This window comes from Sapajus apella, unplaced genomic scaffold (assembly GCF_009761245.1).
Source record: "Sapajus apella isolate SASKATOON/1434 unplaced genomic scaffold, GSC_monkey_1.0 scaffold45, whole genome shotgun sequence".
NCBI classification, from domain to species: Eukaryota; Metazoa; Chordata; class Mammalia; order Primates; family Cebidae; genus Sapajus; species Sapajus apella.
In genome coordinates, this window is record NW_022436985.1 from 11,297,821 (window position 1) to 11,304,146 (window position 6,326).

Below are 6,326 nucleotides of genomic sequence, written 5' to 3' on the forward strand. Positions count from 1 at the left end.
CACACACACACACACACACACACACACACACATATATATATATATATATATACACACACATATACATACATATCATGGAATACTACTCAGTTATTTTAAAAAGGAACAAAATAATGACATTTGCAACAACCTGGATGGAGCTGGAGACCATTATTATAAGTGAAGTGCCTCAGGAATGGAAACTCAAACAATGTATGTTCGTTCTCATTTATAAGTGGGAGATAAGCTATGAGAACATAATGGCATGAGAATGATATAGTTGAACTCTGGGAGCCTTGGGGGAAGTGTAGGAGGTGGGGGTGAGGAGTAAAAGACTTCACACTGGGTACAGAGTACACTGCTCAGGTGATGGGTACACCAAAATCTCAGAAATCACACCTAAAGAGCTTATCCAAGTAACCAAACACTACCTGTTCCCCCAAAACTATGAAATAATAATCACTTTTAAAAATAGAAATAACCCCAACACACATTGATTATTTTACATTTAGTATGAATTACACAAGTAATACATAAACAATGCTTTTCTCCCCAAATTGAAACTTCACAGAAATGATGAAATTTTTCTTTGACTAGCACCACAGTCATAATCTCTCCTTCCTCCTAGCAGTAATCCTAGCTGTGGGTTTGCGGATGCTTCTGAATATTATTTAAGCTATAATATACATGTAAATGTACACATAAAAATTGTTACTTCTTGTAAACTTGAGTAGAGGTGTATTATGTATGAGAGTGTTTTAAGTACACTATTGTGTACTTAAAAAACAAATTAGGCTGGGTGTGGTGGCTCATGCCTATAATCCCAGCACTTTGGGAGGCTGAGGCAGGTGGATCACAAGGTCAGAAGTTCGAGACCAGCCTGGCCAACACAGTGAAAACCGTCTCTACTAAAAATACCAAAAATATTTGAGACTCGTCTCGAAAACAACAACAACAACAACAACAACAACAACAACAACAAAACCAAACCAAACCAAAACCAAGCAAAACAAAAAACAAATAGAGCAGACTCTCTAATATTTATTTAGGAATGAGGCTTTGCAATGGAAATCCACATACCATAGTAAACTATGTACATATTCAGAGAGGTAAAGGAAGACAAAGATTTTTAAAAGAAAAAATGAGAATTATGTAACTGTTTTGTGATATTTAGTTTTAGCTGCAAGTATCAATACCAAGGGTGGTGCCAGTCCGAGGTTGGAAGGACAGTTGCTGGGCAGATGTCCTTACAGCAGTATTTTGTGTATGTAAAGTTGTGATGACCTTTCTGCAATTTTTTTTTTTTTTCAGAGCCTTTTGAGATAGTGCTTATTATGAGGGCTTAGTGCATGAGAACCCTGCCTTCATGGCTTTCACCATGATTCTGATAACTTTCGCATTTCCCCCTTTTGATTAAGATCTTTCTCCAAAAACATCACTGGTGAATCATCCAGTAGGTAGGGTTTGATTGTCCTTCAGTGCTGAAATAAACTTGTCCTGATTTGGTCTGGTCTTCCCATGTTTGAGGGAAGTGGTTTGCAAGTAGGAGTCAGTATCAGAACATTTTTAGCCACATTGAGCAACAAGAGCACTTAGGAGGGAGTGGCTTTCAGGCTAAGGCTATCTGGAATCCATTGTTAAGTTAATTTTGTCAGTTCCATAGGTGTTTTTGTTACCATCTTAAAGTGCCTGGCCAGTATTATTGTATCAGAAGTTATACTTCGAAAACTTAACAAGCAACAGGTAGAAGGTTTAAAAAGGGAAAATACGAAGCAAATTGATAATCTTAGATTGTCTAATAGTTTTGAGTCATGAACTAGCCTTAAAGGCAATTACTTGAGTAAATAAAATGACTGTGGGAAATTAAGTAAGACTTGTAACTATGTGGCCTGTTTTCTCATTTTGTATTTATGAATCTCAACTTTCCCAGAGGAATATATCCAGGTACAGCATGTAGTGTTAGCAATAGTTACAGACTTCTCCTTATTGGCCAGTAGGTAATATTGAGCAACTTCATCATCTAATATCTTAGGACTGGATTGAATCAAAGCAGAGAGTGATCAACCATTGTACTGGGAATGATGCCAAAGTCACCTACTAGGTAGACTAAAGGATCTCCTTGGCTAGGTGTGGTGGTTCATGCCTATAATCCTAACACTTTGGGGGCCCAAGGCAGGAGGATCACTTGAGGTCAGTAGTTCAAGACCAGCCTGGGCAATACAGTGAGATCTTGTTTCTAGAAAAAATTAAAAATAAACTGCATGTGGTGGTATGTGCCCATAGTCCTAGCTACTAGGGAGGCTGAGATGGGAGGACTACTTGAGCCAAGGAGTTTGAGACTGAAGGAAACTATGATTGTATAACAGATTGAGACCCCCATCTCTAAAAAAAAAGAAAAAAAAAAAAAGAAAAGAAAAGGAAAAAAAGGATGTTCTAGGTTAGGTTCTGCCAAGCTACCAGCAGAAGTTACTTTTAATGTCACCATTATCTTGTCAAATGAAAAAGGTAGGCATTAAGAGAGGTAAGAGTCGGCCGGGCGCGGTGGCTCAAGCCTGTAATCCCAGCACTTTGGGAGGCCGAGGCGGGTGGATCACGAGGTCAAGAGATCGAGACCATCCTGGTCAACATGGTGAAACCCCATCTCTACTAAAAATACAAAAAAAAAAAAAAAAAAAAAAAAAAAAAGAAAAAAAAAAAGAGAGGTAAGAGTCTCATTATGATATGGAGGGTTCTTCTGATGTCTTAGAAAAAGCTGTTTGAGGCATGAAGACATCAACTTCTTATCCTGTTTTGCAATTTGAATGTCTCTGGCTATGGCATCAGGTGGTTTGTTGAATTTTCTGTGTGACACATACATCGGTCATGAAACTTATCCCTTAAAATTCATCTAGTTTTAGTTTTAGGGCTTCAGGAACAAAAGAGTTCCCACTTTTAGCAATTCCATGGGAAAAGTTAAATTGGAGGACTCTAAAAGAATTCAGGATCTAGTCTAGTCTGTAGGTAGATAGCAAGGACTCAAAAACAATGCATAAGGCTTCAGTCTAGTAACACAAATATTATAGCTTTTCTTTAGAAACATAGCTCTTTATCTCAATATTGCTCACCTGAAAATCTCAGATTTAAAACCTTTTGAGGCTAGGAAGCCAAACTAAGATAGATTTTAGGTTTTACCTGCCATCTTAAGGTTTTGGGACCTGCCAGGAAGTGAAAATTTTTACTCATTCACTATATGGCTGGAAACCCTGAAACCAGGCATTCTATGCATGTTCTCAAATACGATTTTCCAGTCAATGCCTTGGTAATATAGCCAATGCTTCCAATTGTATTCTGTTATAAAGGGAAAGTAGATTTTCATTGAACTTATCCAAATAACCATATAGCCATAGGAATACTCATAAAGAGTTTCCAAATTTTGGAGGGATCAAGCAAGAAGAAAAAGTAAATTTTTCCAACTTTGTTCACAAAAGTATGCTTTACCATATTGCTGTAAACTGTAGTAAGCTTACACTTGGAAAACAGTACATTTAAGTAAAGAGCCAAAAATGTTTCAAATTAAAGTTATAAAAACATTATCTTCAGCAGTTACTTAATGTCATGTAATTTTTGTTTTGTTTAATCTTTATGAGTAGTTTCATGAATTCATCAATTTCTTCATTAGAGTTCTAAATTTTTTTTAAATCAATCTTAAGTTATTAAAACCTGTATTTTAATTCTTCTTCTTCTTCCTTCCCCCTTCTCATTCTTCCCCTCTCTCCCTCTTTTCCTTCTCTCCCTCCCTCCTTTCCTTCTTCCCTCTCTCCCTTTCTCTCCTCCTCCTCCCCCTCTCCCTCCTCCTTCTTCTCTCTTCTTCTTCGTTCTTCTTTTCTCCTTGTTTTTTCTTTTTTGGAGACAAGGTCTGGCACTATTGCCCAGGCTGGAGTACAGAGTGGCCCGATCATAGCTCCCTGCAACCTTTGCTGCCTGTGCTTAAGCCACTCCCACCTCTGCCTCCAGAGTAGCTGGGATTACAGGCATGTGCCATCACGCCCAGCTGATTTTTTTTCTTTTTTTTTTTTTGGTAGAGATTAGGTCTCCCTACATTGCCCAGGCTTGTCTCAAACTCCTAAGCTCATGCAGTTTACCCACCTTAGCCTCCCAAAGTGTTGAGATTACAGGCATGAGCCACCCCACTCAGCCGAAACTTGTGTTTAAAATTTTAAAAAATTGATATATAATAGTTGTCACATTTTTGGAATGGATGTTATTTTTATTTTTATTTTTTGAGATGGAGTTTCACTCTTGTCACCTGGGCTGGAGTGCAGTGGCACAACCTTGGCTCACTGCAACCTCCGCCTCCCAGGTTCAAGTGATTCCCCTGCCTCAGTCTTCTGAGTAAAGGAGATTTCAGGCTTGAGCCACAATGCCTGGCTAATTTTTTGCATTTCTAGTAGGGATGGGGGTTCTCCATGTCGGCCAGACTGGTCTCGAACTCCTGACCTTGTGCTCCTCCTGACTTGGCCTCCCAAAGTGCTGGGACTATAGGCATGAGCCACCGTGCCCAGCTGCATGTGTTATTTTGATCAAATCAGGGTACCTGGGATATCGGTCACCTCAAACATTCATCTTTTGTTTGTGTTGGAAATAGTACATATCTTCTTTTCTAGCTATTTTAAAATACATAATAAATTATTGTTAACTATAATTTTCCTTTTGTACAATTGAATACTAGAACTTATTCCTTCTATCTAACTGTATTTTGAACCCTTAACCAACCTCTCTTTATGCCTCCCTCCGCACTTTTCTTCCTAGCCTCTGGTAACCACCATTTTACTCTCCACCTCCATGAGAGCCACTTTTTTTGCTTTCATATATGAATGAGAACATGCTATATTTGTTTTTCTGTGCCTGGCTTATTTTGCTTAACATAACAACCTGCAGTTCCGCCCATGTTGCTGCAAATGACAGGATATTACTCTTTTTTGTGGCTGAACAATATTCCATTGAATATATATATGTACTTAATATATATATATATATATATATACACACACACTCAGTATATACACATATATACTCTCTCTCTCTATATATATACTCAATATATATGTATACACACACACGATATTTCCTTTATTCATTCATCCACTGATGGACAATTTGAAAAAATTTCTATTTTTATTTTATCAGCAAATTCAAGGCCAGTTTATTGGGCCAGTTGTAGTGGCTCACGCCTATAATTTCAGCATTCTGGGAGGCTGAGGTGGGATAATCATTTGAGGTCAGGAGTTTGAGATCAGCCTGTGCAACCTGGTAAAACTCTGCCTCTACCAAAAAAAAAAAAAATACAAAAATTAGCTGAGTATGGGGGTACATATCTGCAGTCCCAGCTACTTGGGAGGCTGAGGTGGGAGGATCACTTGAGCACAGGTGTTTGAGGCTGCAATGAGCTATGATTGCACTGCTGCACTCTACTCTAGGAACAAACCAAGACTCTATCTCAAAACGACATCTCCCCTGCCCCCCATAAAAAACCCACCAACAGCTTAGTTATCAACGATTTACTTAAGTCATATGAACTAAAAGCCATTTGGATTAATTAGTATATATTTTATGATTGCTCATTTATCTAAGCTAATCCGAATAGGATTTCTTAAGGAATTTCTAGCCAACTACACCAGGTTTTACTATGTAGACACAGCATACAACACATGACAACACACATAAACACATATACATGCACACAATAAAGATCTTATAGCTTTAATTGTAGAATTTTAGTCACTAGACAGTAAAGCATAGTAATACAAACTGACAAGTTTATAAAAGAATAGTTGGATCCAAATGGTCTTTTTGACAAAATGGGGCCTGTTCACGTGAATAAATGTTATTTTCCCTAATTGGTAATCTAAGAAAAGCTGTGGACCAAAATTTTTAGGTAAAGCATCTTGGTTTTAAATAAATCTTGTATCCTTTTTTTCCAGTTTCAAATGAGTTTACGATGAAATTATCAATCGTTTACATTTTAGCTGGGACTGGCTGAATTCTATAAGAAAATCAAAATCTCCAGTTGCCTTGAAGTGTTTAGTAAAAATCTTTCTTTTGTTTACTAGTCTGGTTTGCTTGACTAGTCAATGCAGGCAGGCAGGGAAGCATTTTGGCAGGTGGTTTTTTTTTTTTTTTTTTTTTTGATCAACTTTTCCTGGCCCTTATATAGCAGACAGACAAAGCAACTTTTATGCCAGAGATACCCCGCATTATTGCTCTAAGTTCAAGATTTTGACCTTTTTGATTGGAGACGCTAGCCTGTATAAACATGTATCTCTTTATGTCCTTTTAGAATATCAATCTTTCAATTAACTGTTTTATCA